We start from the raw sequence: 20692 nt of genomic DNA, 5'->3' as shown, positions 1-20692 counted from the left end.
TCCCCAAATAAGCAAGGCTTATAGTATATGTTTGGTGACGTATGGTTAGCACGTGTTACACAGTTTACTGATGTAGTTTCATGCCAATTCTTGTTGTGAGCGAATAAAAGTTGAGTTTTGTGAGTTAACGGATCCCTGGTGTTGTTTCACCTTAATCCTGACCTTGGAATTGGTGAACTTGAGTCATCATCATGAGAAATTGGGATGTGACACATGGCTTCCAACTGGAAAAGTGTTATCTGGACATGTCTGCTAGAAATGAATACCCACATATTTCAGAAACATACAGGCAATTCTTTGTACAATTCAAAGTAAAAATCAGTTCCAGGATTATATCTGTGTGTTTCCTAGTCTGCAATCCTGTTATCCTTGGAAACTGTTTTGTACTAAAGTTTTTGTCCCTAATGAGAATGGAAAATTGATAAATATTTTCTCAGGAAATAGAATGCTGGGAGCCACCTGCATTTGTATGTTTATATTCCAAAATGGAGTTGCATTTTAATTTTGATTCTCTTGTAGGGAGAACAAATAACTGCAGGGGGGATTGGTGAGAAAGGTCTGATTATCTGCCTACACCATTCTTGTTCTCAGTTTACAGTGCTAGCGTTAGGCTAGCAATACAGATATTGTTATCCTAAATAAACTAAAACAAACAGAATGACCACTGTTTCCAGGTAAGTCTTCATAAAATAAAAAAAAGGACATTTTGAATTTGTCTAGTGTCCTGTCAAAACTCTTCAAAATCATCAATATTACTATAACTAATACAAGGTTTCTACACTTTAGCTACAGATGAACACTGGATATAGAGAAGTCAGTTCCAAGGAGATTGAGGTCAAGCAGGGGTGAGCCTTGAGTGTTTCAGCAGCCCGAGGATGATGCATGAGTAGAGCAGAATTCCTGGCATTGCAATTTTTTGATTTCTTTTCTAGAACTTCATTCACTAGGATGCTTTAAAGAATATATGCACCTGTGATGAGTTAATCTGGTATTTCTGGAGTTTATAAAATCTAACACAGCAGATGACATTTCTGAGAGACTACAGCAGGAACAGTGTATGAAAGATCATCCTGGTCTCTTTTATGCTAGTGCCTGTTTCTAAATTGCTTTCTTCTGGGAAATCAGTCACATCTGTCTCATCAAGTAGACCAAGAAGTCAAGACCTAATTGCTCTGATAGGCTCCTAAAAGGCTGAGTGATATTTAGACAGGAAATCTGAGGCCAATCAGAGGAATACCCAAAGATACTTTTAAGAAACACAACATAAAGAGCATGTGAACCTGAAGGAGGTGATAAGATGCCAGGGGTCACTAGCCTACTACACCAAAATTGGGACACCTAAGCCTACAGCGTCCAGAGGTCAGGTGTCCTCCCAGGTTTCCAGGCATATGGGGCTTAGGTTTTTCCTGACATAAGTGCATAGGAAGTTTTGTTTCACTTCCTCACTGGGTAGGAGGGCAAGGAAAGTTCCTGCTGCTTTGCAGAGAGAAAGGCACCTGTCATTCACACTCTGCAAGAGCTGGGCTTGTTGCATGAACCTTGAATCTGTCTGAGCCTGGTGGAGATGTAATCTGTTTTGTAGGGGACTGGTGTCCCATCAGATGCAACAGTGAGAGAAAAACAGCGCTTGCTCTTAAATTAACTCCTTATCAAATTAAAGAACCAACTACCAGAAACTCTATTCAGTGGCATCCAAATAATCTGATAAACTCCATAATAACGATCTTTTATTAATATAGGTGTTACCAGCTACATTGTTTTGTTATTAATTTATCATTTATTGCACAAACTGCCATTAGTTACCATAACTAATTTATAAAATCGACATGGTCATTTTAGAAGTCTTCATTCTGAGACTCTAAGCTCATAGTGAGGCAGGACAGTGAAGTTAGACACCATTCCTACCACAAAAACAAAGGGAATCGCTGGACTTACTGACAAGTGAGGGTTCCTCTTGTCTGTCACCAGCAAAGACCTTCTGCTAGCAGCAGTTCAGGCCTAGGTAAGCAGGATTTCCACATCTGCCACTGTCGTATTTCCAAGCAATTCAGGCTGATTGCTCTATTACCATGAAAAACTAGGAAAGATCAAAACCAAACAGGCTCCATGGCTCAGTCCAGATCTTAAGTAGCTGTAATGAGTAAAAATCACATGCTCAGTATGCCACTGTGTTTATCACAATATCCATAAACACCTAAATAAAAAAAAAAAATCTCACTTGTCAACAGGATTACTGAACTAATACTTATGTCACACACTTTTTTACCAAAACATTCTTGTAAAAGTTACAGAGCTTCTAATTGTTTTCTCATCTTAGTCTTAGACATAACTAATTATTTTTGCTATGCAATCTGTAATTGCATCTCTTCAAAAGATGCACCTTTCACTGCCGTGACTCGGATTTGAACCGAGGTTGCTGCGGCCACAACGCAGAGTACTAACCACTATACGATCACGGCAAGCTATCAGAAAACTCGAAATTAAAGCAACTTTTTTCTCCAGTGCTCTCCAAAATTTTATACAAATGGTGCCACCTACAGTTTACACTGAGTTTTAGCAGCAGTTGGTTCTAAACGTTGTTAGAATTACATGTTGCTGTCTTCTCAAAATTGCCTCCAGACTTACTTTTCCTTTCTCTTAATAATCCATGCTTATCAGGATTGCCTAAAAACAGGCTCAGGAGAGTTATAATAACCCTTCTGCTGTCCCCCAAATCTTTTCAGAGAGAACGTTTTTTTCCTAATTTATCAGTGATGGGGAAGGCAAGGTCATGACAGCAGAAAGGTCTGGCAATGGCTGTAGAGACAGATCTAGGCAAATGAACAAAATCTACATAATTGAAAACTGCAATTGCTGAGTTGAACTAGATATGATTCATTCTAATGTAATTGCTTGTATTGATGGATGCCCTCTTCCTTACCTCTGCAATAAGCACAGAACACAAACCCCACTTTTTCCAGAATTTGCATTATCTACTGTGCAAGGAGATGGTGAAATACTACAGATGAAGTCTGAGGGGAGTGAGCACTTTTAGCTTCTATCAACTAAGACCATCAATTAATGTTCTACTGAGGCAACTGCTGAGAAGCACTTGCACTTTGTCAGGCGTTCAGACACAAAAAGACTGTAAACAACATTCAAACAGGCACAACAGCAAAAAATTGTTAGTTCTCTCAAATAAGAGCTTCAACAGAAATCAAGCTGTGCAACATGAAGAAAGATTATCATAGGGAAAGAGAACAATGCGGCGAGCGCTGGGTCACTCAAGCCCTGCTCCGAAAATGCAGCCTGTTTTCCTCATGCTCACCCTCCACCCAGTTGTATTCATTATTTAATTAAAAAACCTTGCTTGGTTGATCACAGCAACACTACCACTGCAGTGGTACAGTGCCACACCGAGTCTCTGAAGAATGAGGAAGACATACAAAGAGACTTACTAGGCCATCATACACAAGACCATTAAAATGTCTTCAGCATGTCTTCAACATGCTGAGTTGTGGATTTACTCTGGATGAAGGTCTGCACGGTGGGGACTAATCCAAAAGCAGACCATGCAAAAGAAACACCAGCCTGGGACTTTAAAAGGCAAACTTACTAAGCAGACTCTGCTCTGCCTCAGTGCTGAATCACACTGCCCCTGCCTTAGGGAAAAGCACAGGTCCCTCCTGCAAGTGCAAGGAGGGGTCTTCCCTGGCGCTGGAGCCACAGGAGGGAAGGAGAAAGTATCTCTCTTACTCTCTTTCTGAAGGTTGCTGGGGGCACATGGAGAAAAAGGGTGCTTTAATGGTGGTTCAGACTGCTGAACCTCACCCTACAGCCTTGCCTGAGGGGTTGGTGCAACCAGAATAGCATTTTGCTCAAGGGTCGGTGTACCCTTCCACAGGGCAGGAACTGCTTCCCTGATCTCCAGTCCTGCCAGGCACAGCCTAGCCCTGTGTTAAGGGACTGTGTTGCTGTCACAACCTTGAAAGAAAGAAAACCAGGACCAGGAGTGGTACACATTTGACATAAAACTAATCCCTCAATTTAGGTTTGCTGTTGCCTCATAAAGCCATTACACTTAGCAGAAATTAAGCATAGAAGTGTAAATAAGCAACAACAAAAAAATAAAGACTCTCCCTATCTTCCCCTTCTAGCCTTGTCCTTCAGTTCTCATGCCACAGCTCTCTGGAAATCAGGTGTCAGGATAGTAAGGTGCTGAATCTTCTGGCAAGGAAAAAGGACTGGAAAAAGCAATCCCTTCTAGCACAGCTTGTGCATTATGCTGTGAATGTTACCTGTAAAGCCATCACATATATGTTGTCAGCTGTAAGAAGTCACAGTATGGGAAGGCCTTTTTCCCTTTCCCTCACTAGCCTCCAAGCCCTTTGAATCCTAAAGAAATCCTGGAACAGGTGGACAGTGATTGCCACTTCTGAGCAAAAGCTTAGGTGTGTAAGTCCTACGATACTCCCCAGTACTCCAAAGACCTTGACTAAACAGGACAAAGAAACTGGGCACCAGTATTTAACAGCCACTATCAGGACAGTGTATCAAGTGTTCTTCATTACCATAAATTTCTTCTTCTTTTTTCTTTTTTTTTTTTTTTTAAATATATTCATTGAAGAACATGGAAAACTGTGGCTCAGAAAGAAGGGTGGTAGATAAGGGCTGAAATCAGCTCAAAAGGTCTTAACAGTGAACAGGACAGTACCATCACCTAGTCACCTGCATGTGAGCATGAGTGCATTTGGAAGGTGGTGTTGGTCAGCATCATGGACGTGTGGGCAGGTGGAACAGACCTGGAACAAAAATGATTTGGTAGTAACTTCTCTGACATTTCTTATTATTGTAGACCCATGGAAGTAGAGCTCTTAGAATATTTACTTAATTTCCATACTTAGGACCTTAAATAAGCTTAGTGGTTTTTTATATTTTGGATCTTGTTATTACTGGTTACCTGTTCTGAAATAACAACAGCAACTTCAGTTTTGTTTGAGTTCCTCAGAACACCCAGATTTCCCCTAAAGACAGAAGTCTAGTAAATATTACAGATACAGGTTTCTGTCCATGGCATCCCCTTCAAAGTAAGGGGATTAAGTTAAAATTACCACAGGAATCCTTGAGGTGCTTTATAGCATGATACCCAGGAGATGAAGGAGATTTTAAATTTGGTTTGTCTCACAAATCATCAGTAAAGTATTTGCAGTGGTGATGAGACAGGTTCCTTGCAAGTTCTGGAACCTGTATTATTCTACTATACAGTGTCACCTTCCATAGCAGTCATAGGGTGCCTTATTTTCACAGTGAAATAGATTCCTATAAAAAGTTTTCATGTGATTGTTTTAAATCTGGGTTTCAGAGAAACAAAAAAGCACTTCTAGTTCCATCTTGTTGTACAGAGCTTAGAATATTGTCTAATGTATTTTTTTGCTAAGTTGGAATCACTTGATATGCTGCTTTTATTTCAGAGCAATATACACATGAGAATAAAATACAGGTTATAATAGATAAATGTCATCAGTCACATCCATAAACCTTTGGAGCTTAAGATCAGTACACAAATCTTTGAGATGATATAACAAGCATAACCACTGGGTAACAAATGGTCATTTCATTAATTGTACAACACTAGTACTATTTTCCAACCAGACTCTATGCATCTTGCCGTTGTTTGCATTTATTTATTTTTTTATAATTTCTATTAGTAAAATGTTATTACTGTTTCTTGTTTTTCCCCAGAAGAAGGTTACTGCACATGAGCATGCCTTGTGCAGTATTTGCACAGTTGTGTGATTCTCTGTCACTGAGTGCAGCCTTGCTATCTTCACTTGGGCTCAGAAGACAGCTATGAAATTTCTACCCACATAATTGAGAAGACATTCTAAATATTTGCAGCTTCCTTTTTTTTTATTAAATTGTTGTTTGTCTTTTTTTGTATAAAAATAATTATCTTTCAAAACAATGACTTTTTCTGTTAAGGTATCGGTTTTGGACAGGACATTCCTCATGTTCAAGATTGAATATCTGTTCAAAAGAAAAAAGAGTAACCAGAAGACACCCCCGCAGACCCACGCCAAACAGCCAATAGGTACATGGGCAGGTCTGGAAGAAGGAGGACTTGAAGCGTATACAAATAGCATTTCTCTCTCTCTCTCTCTCTTATTTACCAAGGGGATTCTTTACTTATCAGATTATTAATTAATGTAAGGTGAATCTCTCCTAGTGTCTCTAGTCTGAACACTTCTATTCATTTACTGTTAGCATAAGCAAGCATTTATTGGGACTAGTCTCCACGCTACTCACCTGTGTTTTAGTTGAGTGCCCCCAGCATCAGGCCATGGAGTTTATGCTTTTTGCTGCTTTAGTTAATTAGTTGTGCAAGGGTAACACTTGATAGAAAAACTTGAGACAGGTATGCTGTCTCTATACCCATAGTCAAGTAGCCCAAGACATCCACTCAGAAACAGGAGACCCTGATCAGGTCTCTCCTCTGCCTACTTCTACTACATATCTGGGTTTCTCAGTCTGTTTAATGCCTGCCTCTGCCAGAAAGGGTTTGTTTCTTCTAATCTTAAATATCAGAGACACACCACCTCTATTTAATTTTGAGCGACAGTCTTAATCTCTGTGACTCTGAGAGTAACTTCATGCAGTTCAAATGTCTACTCTGACCACATGATAGAGAAGACTTGGGTGCTAGGTCAAAGCCCCAAATTGGCTTAATACACTCTTTAAACTACTTGGTTTAAATTGTTACTAGTTTGCAGCGTGATCTTGAATAAGCATTTTTAAATGGTTATTGCCATTTGTACACTAGGCACTTGTCATAGCAAAACATTTTGGGATGTACAAATGAAAAAGTCTCTTTTAGTACTGTTTTTTACTATTAGAAAAAGAATTCGAATGGCATTTTCTGTGTTTAGTGTTTTGCTTATGGATGTCTTCAGGCAAGAAAGCCCACCCCCCACACATGTACATGGAGGATTTGTCGCAGTAAAATTAAAACAGAATTTATTACAGGTTGACAAAATCTTGCTTCAGGCTCTTTGCTATTAAAAATATAAAGGATTAAAGACTTTTTGATGCAGCAATAATAAGGACATTCAATGAAAGTTAGCAATCGTAGGAGGCACAATCATCACAGCTCAGAGAAGCTGCTTTGAAGAAATAATGCACAACTGGAGTTCTGACACTGTCTAGACAGCAACACCCAACACCCTTGTAGGCGAAGGTGAATGCCATGGTATATCCACTTGTTAGTTTTCATTGCAGAGTTAACTTACCCAATATTTACAGTTCCCATCCTCTCTGATTGTATTTTTAATGAACAGGAAAGAAGGGGAGAGATGAAGTTACGTTTAAGTATTGCAAACCACTCAGGCCAGCATCTGGAGGCCTCCTCTGCTCCTTTGGACTGGTGCCATTGTTTGCACAGTCTAAAGTCCTGGTGTGACGTATGTAGACAATTCTGATTAGGCAGTATTTTACAATTGCAAGGCATAGGTTTTTTTGTTGCTACATACAAGCAGGGCATTCAGTCTGCTGAAATGATTGCTGACTGCCTTTGATTCAGTGTCATCACCACTCCAAGTGGGCATACCAGCCATATGGACTGAGAGCCCCCTGACTTCCCAAAGGCAGGGTGTGCTCCCCTTCTCTGACCTGCAAGGAACACTCCCCTCCTGCTCATCTGCACGAGCCTTTCAGAGCCCTTTTTATTGCATGAGTCACTCAGCAGATCTACCACTGCCTGCCTTGCAGGGGCAGATTTCACCAGAGTCCAGCTTTCACCTCCCAATAAATAGTGAACACTAAAGCTATCAAAGGGTGTACAGGGAGGGTGAGGGAATGTCATATATAGCTCCAGGAAAGGGTGACCCTACTCCTCTTTCTGCTTGAAGAGCTGTCACTTTACTGAGCCTTTGGCACAGAGTGCACTGAGGCAGCTTAGACTTTCACCATAACAGGGTTATAGAGAAATCAGGGTGTTCTCTGTTGGGTATGTGTTTGCCATTTGGCTACAGTACCTTTCTCAGGCAGATTCTGCACTGAAGTTCACTTTAATCTGTGTATAGATGGAAAATACAATTAATGCCCATTAGAAGTAAAGCCTGGGCTGGAACGGCTCTTTAGCAATTCATTAGACAGCTCTGCCAACAGCGAGGAGTTTTTTCTCTTCTTCTGTTAATATTATTTCTGTTAGTATTGCAACAACTCTTATTTTCTGTGCAATCTCCTACACAAAGAATCCTAGTCAAGAAAAGTCACCTTGGGATTCCTATTTTCTTTGAATTCAAACGCATCCAACATCACAGAACTTTCCTTCGTGAACAAATTACTCTTTATCCTAAGGATTTTATTATTCTTTTCTATTGTTCTTTTCCTTCCCTGCAGCTTTCAAGTTTCTTTCTGGTAGCCAGAGGCCTAGAGTGAATGAAGTGCTTCAGGCATTTTTCTGCCAGAACTCTCTATCCACTTACAGGAAAAGCAAAATCTCAAAGCTAGCACGGCCACCTCTGCAACCATGTACATTTAAATATAGACATTTATAGCACAAAGGGAGCAAGTGACACGGTTAAAATCTTCAAAGTAACAGCATCCCATACCATCAGCATTACTTATATCCAATCACAGTTGTGTAATAGGTCTTACAACACAACTCCTGTGTCAATGAAGAGAAAATTGTAGTCAGCTGGCATTTACTCCACTTTGCACAAACTTCAGCCAGTGGAGCACTTAGATCAACACTCAAACAAGATGCATCTATACTCCTAAACTGCAAACTTCCAAAGTCTATATAGTAAATGTAATTTCCTACCCTGTTATCCGACGTTTCTGATATACAGCCCAAACCTGCACTGGCATTTCATTCTGCCAGTTTGTGGTACAAGTGAACATGTCATCTGTTGTTCCTTTATTTTGTAACTTTTATCCTTTTGCAAAATTCTCCATCTCACTGAATATTCACGCAGATTGTATTCCTACAGCTGAAGATGCTTATGGGTGGGATTTTTTTCTGAAATGATTCTTGGTCTTTAAAATTTTTGCATATTATTCCAGTAAAACTTGGAAATCAAATTGGATAATCAAAATGAGCATTGAGGCTTACCGAAAGTGGAGCATGAACTAGTACTGATCTCTCCCTAATTTAGTTCCTGAATCTGTAAGCTCTCCTCAAGGGTGCAGAGCTAATGTCCTGGGAGGGGAGAAAAATTTCCCTGTGCCTCCAAAAATAGACTCAGAATAGGAAAGGTCTTAGGATGTTCTGTTACTGTCAAACACATGTTCTTCTTAACTATAAACAGCACGTAAGCACAACTTCCCATTTAACACTCTGCTGTTAGTGAATTAGTTGAGGCGTATGCGAGAGAAGGATTTCGTATACATAATTTTCCTCACTTTTTTTTTTTTTTACTGTAACACAACAATACAATTTCACATAAAGCCAGGAGACTACCATGTGTATCCAAACAGCTGCAAAGCACTTGACTGGAAGGATGGCTGATAGGCAGTTTTGTAGTTTGTTCAGCACCATGCTCTCTCTCTTCCGATGAAGAAAAAGAGGAAATAACTTTTTAAAAGCCGGTCCTTGCCACTATGCTGCATTTTAACTTGTTCTTGGTGCTTGTTTCAGCTTTCTATGTGGTAGCATTTTCTGTGTGCTTACTGTTGCATGGTAGGTAGGTCTGCAGGAAACACCCTTTTGCAAAGAGATAAACCACATGTCATGTTCAGCTCAGTGACTTGTAAACATTGAAAGATAACTAAAACTCCTTACAAGGAGATAGTAATGAGCAAGGCAGTCAAGCTAACAAAACTGAGCTAGGGTCTGATAACTTTTTAACATGTTAACTGTTGTTAGACCAAACATGTCTTGATAGCAGTTTTCAGCTACACATTTGTTAACAAAGCAGGTATTTGATCAGTTTATGTTGATTGGGAGTGCTTTCTAGAAGCACCAAAAAAGTCATTAAGGAGATAAAACATTAGCTTTGATGTACTCCTGTGAGAGCAAAACTGACACAGTTCATACCCTCCTGTCAGTCTCAGAGGTCATGCCTTTGGCTTTTAAATCCCAGGAGCTATTCCAGGGACAAGCTTCACAAGCTTTGAGATGTGATCATTATAGCTCTTATCTCTCCCCTCCCTATCAAAGGAGGCTGAGCATTATCCTCCACACACCTTTCTGGTGGAGCAATTTGCCCCGTGTTTCCATAAGTGGAAGGGACGAAGCCACAGGGTGATGCAGCTTCATCTGCAGGCAGTTGTAAATCTTACCTTGCCAGAATTTCAGGGCATCATCAGTGCTGAGGATCAGCAAATGGCACCCCCAGGACTTGAGCATAGATCTATCTCATAAATCTTTTTGTTATAAGCAGAACTGCTTTTTATTTCTTCCACCATAAGCAAATCTGTGCCTTTTGTGAGGGGGTAGGATACAGCGGGCCACAGGGTAGCACTGAAGTAAATTATCCTGCAACCTCTGTGGGGGTATTGCCAGCCTAAATTTACAAGGTCAGTTGGATTTTAGCTTGTAGTGCCACACAATCCAGCTACCCTGGACGGAAAGTAGCACTGATTGTGTGTCAGTGGGTGCTGCCTGCAATGCAAAGCAGAGCTGGGAGCAGCACTAAAGGCAGCCTGCAGCTCCAGTCACATCATTAGAAAATAACTGCTGGTTCTGCTATGAGCCACTGTGAAAGTGAATGTAATAATGTTACAGCAAAAGAGAGGAAGCAACAAAACTGAAGGCTGGCTAAGGAGAGAAGACCAAAGAGTCATCAAGGGCAAATTCAGGTAAGTAAATAAGCTGTTAGAAATGAAAGCCTAAGTCAAATACAATTCCCACTCAAGAAACTGAAATGTAGTGGGATGCTTTTTTTTAATCATAGAATCATAGAATCATAGAATCATTTCGGTTGGAAAAGACCTTCAAGATCATCGAGTCCAACCATTAACCATGCCCCCTAAACCATGCCCTGGAGTACCCTGTCCACTCGCTTTTTGAATACCTCCAGGGATGGTGAATCAACCACTTCCCTGGGCAGCCCATTCCAATGTTTGACAACCTTCTCAGTAAAGAAATTTTTCCTAATATCTAACCTAAATCTCCCTTGCCTCAACTTGAGGCCATTTCCTCTTGTCCTGTCTCCAGCCACCTGACAAAAGAGACCAACACCCACCTCACTACAACCCCCTTTCAGGTAGTTGTAGAGAGCGATAAGGTCCCCCCTCAGCCTCCTCTTTTCTAGACTGAACAACCCCAGATCCCTCAGCTGCTCCTCATAAGACTTGTGCTCAAGGCCCCTCACCAACTTGGTTGCCCTTCTCTGGACACGCTCTAGCAGCTCAATGTCTTTCCTGTAGTAAGGGGCCCAAAACTGAACACAGTACTCGAGGTGCGGCCTCACCAGTGCCGAGTACAGGGGAACAACCACCTCCCTGTTCCTGCTGGCCACACTGTTCCTGATACAGGCTAGGATGCCATTGGCCTTCTTGGCCACCTGGGCACACTGCTGGCTCATATTCAGCCGGCTGTCAACCAGCACCCCCAGGTCTTTCTCTGCCACTCTTCCCCAAGCCTGTAGCGCTGCATGGGGTTGCCGTGACCGAAGTGCAGGACCCGGCACTTGGCCTTGTTGAACTTCATACAGTTGGCCTCAGCCCATCAATCCAGCCTGTCCAGATCTCTTTGTAGAGCCTCCCTACCCTCAAGCAGATCGACCCTGCCTCCCAACTTGGTGTCGTCTGCAAACTTGCTGAGGGTGCACTCAATCCCCTCATCCAAATCATCAATAAAGATATTAAACAGAACAGGGCCCAACACCGAGCCCTGGGGAACACCACTTGTGACCCGCCGCCAACTGGATTTCACCCCATTCACCACTACCCTCTGGGCTCAGCCATCCAGCCAGTTTTTCACCCAGTGAAGAGTGCACTTATCCAGGCCACGAGACGCCAGCTTCTCAAGGAGTATGCCATGAGAGACAGTGCCAAAGGCCTTGCTGAAGTCTAGGAAAATAACATCGACAGCCTTTCCCTCATCCACTAGGCGGGTCACCTGGTCATAGAAGGAGATCAGGTTGGTCAAGCAGGACCTGCCTTTCGTAAACCCATGATGACTGGGCCTGATCCCCCTCTTATCCTGGACTTGCCATGTGAGTGCTTTCAAAACAAACCGTTCCATAATCTTTCCCGGTACCGAGGTCAGGCTGACAGGCCTGTAGTTCCCCGGATCCTCCCTCTGACCCTTCTTATAAATGGGAGTCACACTGGCAAGCCTCCAGTCCTCTGGGACCTCCCCTGTTGACCAGGATCGCTGATAGATGATAGACAGTGGCTTGGCAAGGACCTTTGCCAGTTCCCTCAGTACTCCTGGATGGATCGCATCAGGTCCCATAGATTTGTGAGTGTCCAGATGGCGTAGCAGGTCCCTAACTAATTCCTCCTGGATTAAGGGGGGTATGTTATGCTCTTCATCCTTACCTTCCAGCTCAAGGGGTGGAGTACCCTGAGAATGACTGGACTCACTATTAAAGACTGAGGCAAAGAAGGCATTAAGTACCTCGGCCTTTTCCTCATCACTGGTTGCTACGTTCCCTTCTGTATCCATTAAAGGATAGATATTCTCCTTGGGATTCTTTTTACTGTTAACATATTTGTAAAAACATTTTTTGTTGTCCCTTACGATAGTGGCCAGATTTAGTTCTAGCTGAGCTTTCGCCTTTCTAATTTTCTCTCTGTATGATCTAACAAGATCCCTGTACTCCTCCCAAGTTGCCCGCCCTTTCCTCCAGAGATGATGAACTCTCCTTTTTTTCTTAAGTCCTAGCAAAAGCTCCCCATTCAGCCAGGCCAGTCGTTTTCCTCAGTGGTTTGACTTGCGGCACATGGGAATAGCCTGGTCCTGAGCCATTAAGATTTCCTTTTTAAAGAATGTCCATCCCTCCTGGACCCCTTTGCCCTTCAGGACTGTCTCCCAAGGGACTCTCTCAACCAGTGCCTTGAAGAGGCCAAAGTTAGCCCTCCGGAAGTCCATAGTGGTGGTTTTGCTGACCACCTTCTTTGCCTCACCAAGAATTGAAAATTCTATCATTTCATGGTCACTACGGCCTCCAACCATCACACCTCCCACCAGTCCTTCCCTGTTCGTAAACAACAGATCTAGCAAGGCTCCTCCCCTGGTTGGCTCACCCACCAGCTGTGTCAAGACGTTATCTTCCACACACTCCAGGAACCTCCTAGATTGTTTACTCACTGCTGTGTTGTATTTCCAGCAGATGTCTGGAAAGTTAAAGTCCCCCACAAGGACAAGGGCACACGATTCTGAGACTACTGCCAGCCGCTTGTAGAACGATTCATCCGTCTCTTCAACCTGGTCAGGCGGTCTGTAACAGACTCCCAGCACAATATCTGTCTTATTGGCTTTCCCTCTCATCCTCACCCATAAGCATTCCACCTTGTCATCAGAATCGTGTAGCTCTGAAAAGTCAAAACATTCCCTAACATAAAGAGCCACCCCACCACCTCTTCTACCTTGCCTATCCCTTCTGAAGAGCTTGTAGCCATCCATTGCAGCACTCCAGTCATGGGAGTCATCCCACCGTGTTTCCGTGATGGCGACTAAGTCATATCTATCCTGCTGCACAATGGCTTCCAGCTCCTCCTGTTTATTGCCCATGCTGCGTGCGTTGGCATAGATGCATTTGAGCTGGGTCATTGAATGAGGACAGGGAGAGGATGTCCCCACTTTTCAGATTCTCCCCTTTGTTTAGACAATATCTATCCTTTAGATTGCAAATTCTTTATCATTGCTGTGCATTGCCATAGGGGCATTCACCTTAAACCTACAGAAAATACACATTTTCTGAAGTTATGAAACAAGCTAATTCCTAAGGTTCAATTTTGTTGATGAAATTCAGCTCCTGTTGCTGTCAAGGAGTATGGAATAGTTGCCCCGATTCCACTGCCTTTTCCAGGTCTCAGGGAATGTGAATTCATGCATTACTACTCAGTCTCTAGTCTTCCCTCTCCCCATTACTCTCTCTTTCTCCATTAGCCTAATTATTTTATGTACTTATTTCATCCTGTAAACCAGTACATGTTCAGAGGATTACTCAAAACGAGGTGGTCTGTAAGGAAGCAAGTTCACATTATTGTATCAATTTACCTCATTTCATCATTGTAGCAGATTTTGATAGAGTTCATTTACTCATGCATATGTATCCAAATGGGACAGATGGATGTAGGATTTATGCAGGAGTTTGTTGTGACACAGCTGAGGAACATGCTGTTAGCCCAGGTCCTGTACCAGGCCCTAGCAAATACATGAACAAAAGGGTGCTGAAAACAGGATAAAAAGGGATTCTTTTTTTTGTTGAAACCCTGATCAATAATTATGTGAATTGCTAGGATAGATGGATGAAATTTATCTTGGTCTGACTATGATCAACCTGTCTGGATCTCAGGTCATGTGTCCATGATATGCAGCTGCGTAATCCTCATGGCTGGATGAACACCATGGCCATAGGCTGCAAAGCATCTGTGAATGCACTCAGGCTGTTCAAATTAGCCCCAAAATGTAGATGCCTGACTTTGGTATGGTGGATCAGTATTTGCCTCCTCCTATAGCCAACACAAACAAGCTGAGGCCTCAACTCTGCATTGCATGCTGTGGCTAACTTGAGAAAACCGTGTTTGGCTTCCAAGCTAGATCCTAAGCAAGATTTCATTGCTGGGTAATCCAGCGGCACAATGGTCCAGCACTGTATCTCCAGAACCACAAGTCGACAGCGATGCTGTGGTCTGTGTACCATGGCATTGCCAAAGACAGGCACAGAGGCAGCTGCTGCTGGTTACCTTCACCTCCAGCAGCTCAGCATCCTGACAGAAATGGGGTTAAAAGACTAGAGAACAGGTTCTCAAGCCCTGTAGCAGTATAGATCTCTTTGACTTTTTGTCTTACTTAAATATGAAAGTCGTGGTGTTTTCAGCTACAGCAGAGGTCCCTTACTGACTTCTGCTTAATAAATGAGACCTTCAGAGAGGGAAGAAGAAAACATACTGTTCATTCACCGGGCAGACTGTGCCTCTCCAACAGAGTTGATTTCTTTTTACTATAGCCTGCAAAGGTATTTCCTGTTTCACCTTCTCCATTACAGCAGTGTGTATAATAGCGGTGAGTTCACCATCTTCTCCAGGGTTCTGGATGCCATTTTTGTAGCAAGGAAAGACGATGAGTCAGCATCACAGAAACTGCCAAAGAACCATCAGGAAGTGAGCACCATCAAGATAAACCCAAAGCAAGTCATTGCACTTTTAGTCAGATTTTTCATACCTTTTTTTTTATATATTTCACCTGAAGTTGAACTCCCTAGAAGATTCCTATATGTATGCAAAGGTAATCCGTCATGAAGGAGTTTAAATTCATTTTAGATGGCCATAACACACACACACGATTTTTTTAAACACATACTGCATTACTGCAGGGAACCTAGCAAAGTGCGAGCACTCACATAGTTATTCAGACCATTATGGAGGAGTTAGGCAACTCTTTTCGGAAACATGGCCAAAGCCAGGTGTCCTGGTTTCGGCTGGGATAGAGTTAATTTTCCTTCTAGTAGCTGGTATAGTGTTAGGTTTTCGATTTAGTGTGAGAAGTTGCTAACACACTGATGTTTTCAGTTGTTGCTGAGCAGTGTTTATACTAAGTCAAGGATTTTTCAGCTTTCCATGCCCAGCCAGCAAGAAGGCTGGAGGGGCACAAGAAGTTGGGAGGGGACACAGCCGGGACAGCTGACCCAAACTGGCCAAAGGGGTATTCCATACCATGTGACATCATGCCCAGTATATAAACTGGGAGGAGTTGGCTGGGGGGGGAATCGCTGCTTGGAAACTAAGTCTCTTCTGTATATTCCAATTCTATTATTATGTTTATGTTTATGTTTGTGTTTATGTTTATTATTATGTTTATTATTTTCTTCCTTTCTGTCCTATTAAACTGTTCTTATCTCAACCCACAAGTTTTACTTTCTTTTTTCCAATTCTCTCCCCCATTCCACTGAGTCGGGGGGGGGGTGAGTGAGCGGCTGCGTGGTGCTTAGTTGCTGGCTGGGGTTAAACCACAACACCAGGCATTCAAAAAACCGCACCAAATTATATCCCACAAATCACAGGAATGGTTCTGAAATTCAGTTATTATTTTTGTTATTTGTATTAAATATTTTATAAAATAGTATTTAAGTAAGATTTCAAGGTTACTCATATATTAATTTTCTTCTCCTATTTCTGTTATAGGTCTGGAAGCAAAAAACATAATTTGGAAAATAAATCTACAGTGGCCTGGGTTACATATAGAATTAAATTGTGCCATAAATCAGTCCCCCAAAATAGCAATTTTTACTTTCAGTATTTGAATTTTATTTAGTAAGGTATCAGACAATAATTCTTTTCACTTAACACAAGGATTGGGTTTTTTTGCTCCCTACATAATTTGGACTGCTGCGCAGATGAAAACTAAAATACACAGCTTGCAGGATTATTAAAAATGCTAGTTACCATGCCAAGGAATGACTGAATAAAGTTTTTCGGAGTTTCTTATTATTCTTGCCATGCTTTACTGACTAAAGTAAAAACCACAGTTTTCAGTTCTAAAAGATAAAGTGTCTGTGTGCTCGTTAAAACATCTTATGTTATTTCTGTTCACAGAGTGTCAGGTTCTCATATCTGAGCTTCCCCACCTCTCAAAAAGCCATCAAAATTTATTTTCACATAACGTATCCTGGAGGTTTACTCTTGCGACATTCAACTTTGAACATTCCAGCTAGTTTTTAATGTTGTTTGAAGATCAAACAAGGTTTAACCAATCAGTACTAGATCTAGAAGGTTTATCTGCCACCACACTATGCTGTTCCTTTAATACCTTTCAGCAACATAAGTGCTTACATCCTAATAGGTTTTTAGCTTAAGATCTAATCATCCACTCTTGAATTAAGATGCTTGAATGAAGCCAACTCATTTGGAACTAAGCACTTTAATGTCAACAGAGACATATGGTATTGAGACTAAATTACAAAGGATCTCTTCTGAGCCATCTATTACAGAAGCAAGACTAAGACCCCAGCATTATTATTAGTTTACTCATTTATTTGCTAGCAAATAATTGAGAGTAAGATCTTCTTAAGAAAGTGGAAACGGTCTAATAATTGCAATCTGGTGGTATAGTACATTCCCGTGTGCACTGATTAAATCTCCCCCATCCATACTTTATGGCTCTATGATCATCTGTAAAATCCCCTTTTGAAACTGAAAGACACAAACAAAATATGCAGTGCAACAATTCTAACCCAGTGATTAAAATTCTAAGTTATCAGCAGTAATGTCAAGTCCTCTAACATTTATTAAGAACTCTAGACATCTCCTTGCCCTGAATTATTCAAGTCTCATTCTCTGACAAAATATTTCTTTCAAGAAGATGTTTATGACAAAATTTATGGCAATAAATAACACCATCCATCAAATACAAAATTAAAAGCAGAGGTTTCTTTTTGTTCTGAAGCTGTTCCACTCTATCTGGTCTCGACATGCTGCTGAGAAAAATATGCTAGGGTCCTCTCCTGCAGTATCAGTAGGAAAAACTGAAGTGGACATCCTTCCACAATTTTTTGTTTCTGGAACAAAAAAAGCACAACCAAAAAAAACAATACAAAGTGAATCTGAAAGTACATTTTCTGAGACAGTCATTTTATGTAGATAGTTGTGAAGACAATCAATACAACCCATCAGTTTTTAAATCTTTATGACCATGTAAGGTTATTGCTGCAAAGAAGTTGTGTTTAAGCACCACTGTGTGGCTGAGGTAAAATCACAAAGTTTTGTTATAATACTATCAACAGCTTCTGCTTACAGTTGTAATGAAGATATGGTTAGACAATAAGGTTGCATTATCTTTTTAAGCCATGCATTACTAAGGGCTTCAGCAAACAGCGGTTGACTCTCTGAAGTAATTGCTACCTATTGCATAAATGCATTCCTACTCTTGGCTCAGTAAAACTGTAACATGGGCTGTTCATTACAGTCCAAGTGCTTTCCCACTTCAAAGGCACATATGGTCCAAAAGGCAGAACTGCCTCATTGCTACCACTGCGATAAACATCTGGCAAATATGATTACAGAAGTAAAGAGATGCAGTGCAATTCCAACAGGAACATCAGCCACTCCAATCCTGTGAAGGGCTGGACATGATTTTCCTTCCTCCCAGCAGACCGTACAGAAGAACCATGTGAATTGAATACCCCGATCATGCATTGGTTATTTTTTTTTTAGAAGACTTTTCATCATCACAAGTTTAAGAGACCTTCTGTCTTTCTGACTGTAGAGAACTTCATATAAAAGCTTGTTGACGTGGACAGAATTGCTTAAAAGCTACTTTATTTTTGCTAAATATCACAGAAAAGTATACTGTTTTGCTACTAAATATAGAGCTCCATTTTTTATGTTGGAATCTGCGTTATTAACTACCTGAGAAGCAGAAAAAGCAGTTTAAAAATCACATTAACTCCCAAAAGCTCTGCAAAGCAGACTTTCCTATGAAAAAGTGTTGCAAAGCAGGTTCATGTCATTGTGTAAATGCAGCCATTATGAAAGCAACTTTAAGAATAGTCTGCATCATAGTACAGCACAGATTAGTAAAGCCCACCTGAAAAACTCCCTTTGCATTTCTCACTGTGCACACACAGTTCTGGTTTTGTTTTGGCCTAATTCTTTGGTTTGGTTTGGCTTACTTTTTATCATTTCCAAAGCATATATTTAAGGCCGATCATGAGCTGTCAGCTAAGTCTCACTGTGGTCACAGTGGGGGCCTGGCTGCAATTAGACGCTATACGAGCCAGACCACAAAGCCAGGTCCTGTTCTCCGTTTATATTCAGTGGAAGTAGCACACAGACACACATCCCAGAGAGAAATGTGGCCTTTGGCATGTGCCAATTTGGCAAAGCCAATTTTTTAGCCAGGAGAGGGGCAAGGAATGCCGCATGCAGTGAGAGGTGGGGGGGGCGTGTTTTCCTGAATCTGTCCTCCACAAAGAACGTGGGGAATTTTGAGCAGCTTCAGCCAGAAGAGCTCATTCTTGGTTTTGATCTCTGTCTTGTATGGGTAGGTTACAACACTGAGGTGTACTGTGCTTAGCATGCCTAAAATTTTAAAATGAATCATGGAAATAGCTCACATTGTGAGTGATTTCATCCCAGGTGGAACACTATGTCAGTCACTTTTGGAATTTTTTCTCCAAGGACCAGAAACAAAATTTTTAGTGAATGAAAGCAATATGAACATTATGGTTGCATCAATTCTGATCCAACTGTACTGTTACTGAATTCATGCATGGAGGCTTCATAACATGTGATATACAAATGAAGGAAAGGCATTTGTAAGAATACAGAAATCTGTGTTTCCAGGTCTCTCTTTGAAGAGCAACTTGGATTTCTTCACAGTCTAATTTTTGTGTACTAATTATTTGAGGGGTTATGGGAGAGATTAATGCTAAAATAAGGAGGAGGGAAAGAACAGACATGAGGGGATGAATAGCAGCTGTGGTGAAGAAATCTACCAGACAGTAATTGCAAAAGTCCTTAAATATCCAGAACTTCATCTGAAACCCTCTTTGGTGTAGAAAGGCATGTGACAAAAAGGCATGGTTTCAGCATCACCGGGCAGTCTTTTGTTCACTTGCACATAGCCACAGTTGCTCAGAAGCACACACACTGGGCATCAGCTTTCAGCTATAAAGAAGGTAATGGCGCATGGTGGTACTAAGCCAACACTGACAAACTGAAAGCACAGCAAAACAAAAATGCACCACCCCTTGGACCAATTTCCCACCAAGACCCACCTGCTAGCTTTTATGTAGGAAAACAATACAGTGTACTATTCTTAAGAGATACCAGGCAACAGTAGAAATACAAAAGGACAACTTTGGGGCACAGTTCTTTTTTTAAAAATTCTTTTGTTAGTAGATGACTCACTGAGAGAAATGCCACAAAGGCTTATAAAATTAACTTGTCATAAGTGTGAACCTTGTGTGAAAATGCACAGGAGTTGTTACTTTTAAAGTAAGAGGAGCATGTGCCCCCTTTTCAATTTATTCTGAAACACAAGTTAATTGTAAAGAGAAACCTAGGTACTTCCATTTAAAATTCTGGACTGTAATATGCTACCACTAATAAAAAACCCCAGACCCTTAATTCTGAGATCACAATACAGCCTCCGAAGGCGGAACGAATAACTTCACACAGTAAAAGTCTAACTACGACAGTATTTAAAAAGAAATAGAAAATACATTCCATAGCCAACAGCCGTGATTTTAAACCATCTGGTTTTCTGGTCAGTCCTCACATTAAAAATATTTTGTTCCTTGCAAAATCTTGTACTCCTTCCCGAGTTGCAAGCAATGTTTCACATTTTGCTGCAATTCTCATGAGTCTCCACTTGAGGGACTCTAAGACTCTTTTGTCTTATAATTGCAAATCAGGTTTACACTCACAATAGACCTACTGCTTATGTTGAAAAGATAACTTTTAGGAAAGTTACCTGTGTACTTTTATCAGTAAGAAATGCTGATAACCTCTATGGAAGATCTTACTGCAGCAAATCAAAACCATCTATTTATATTGTGAGAAGGTGTAACTAGAAGGTGGTAACTTACAGAGCAAG

At 41.2% G+C, this 20692-nt stretch overlaps 1 protein-coding gene and 1 non-coding gene across 8 annotated transcripts in view; both read right to left on the bottom strand.

The window, feature by feature from the left end:
* The window catches only part of NFIB (nuclear factor I B), a 279147-nt gene that overhangs the window by 227213 nt on the left and 31242 nt on the right, over positions 1-20692 (bottom strand). The gene's annotated exons all lie outside the window — the stretch shown is intronic.
* Positions 2388-2459, bottom strand: TRNAH-GUG (transfer RNA histidin (anticodon GUG)). The gene has a single exon. It is a non-coding gene; the product is annotated as a tRNA-His (tRNA).

The sequence above is a fragment of the Harpia harpyja genome, chromosome Z (genome assembly GCF_026419915.1).
Source record: "Harpia harpyja isolate bHarHar1 chromosome Z, bHarHar1 primary haplotype, whole genome shotgun sequence".
Taxonomy (NCBI): domain Eukaryota; kingdom Metazoa; phylum Chordata; class Aves; order Accipitriformes; family Accipitridae; genus Harpia; species Harpia harpyja.
The sequence above is the reverse complement of the archived record's forward strand: the minus strand, read 5'-3'. Positions and strand labels throughout refer to the sequence as shown.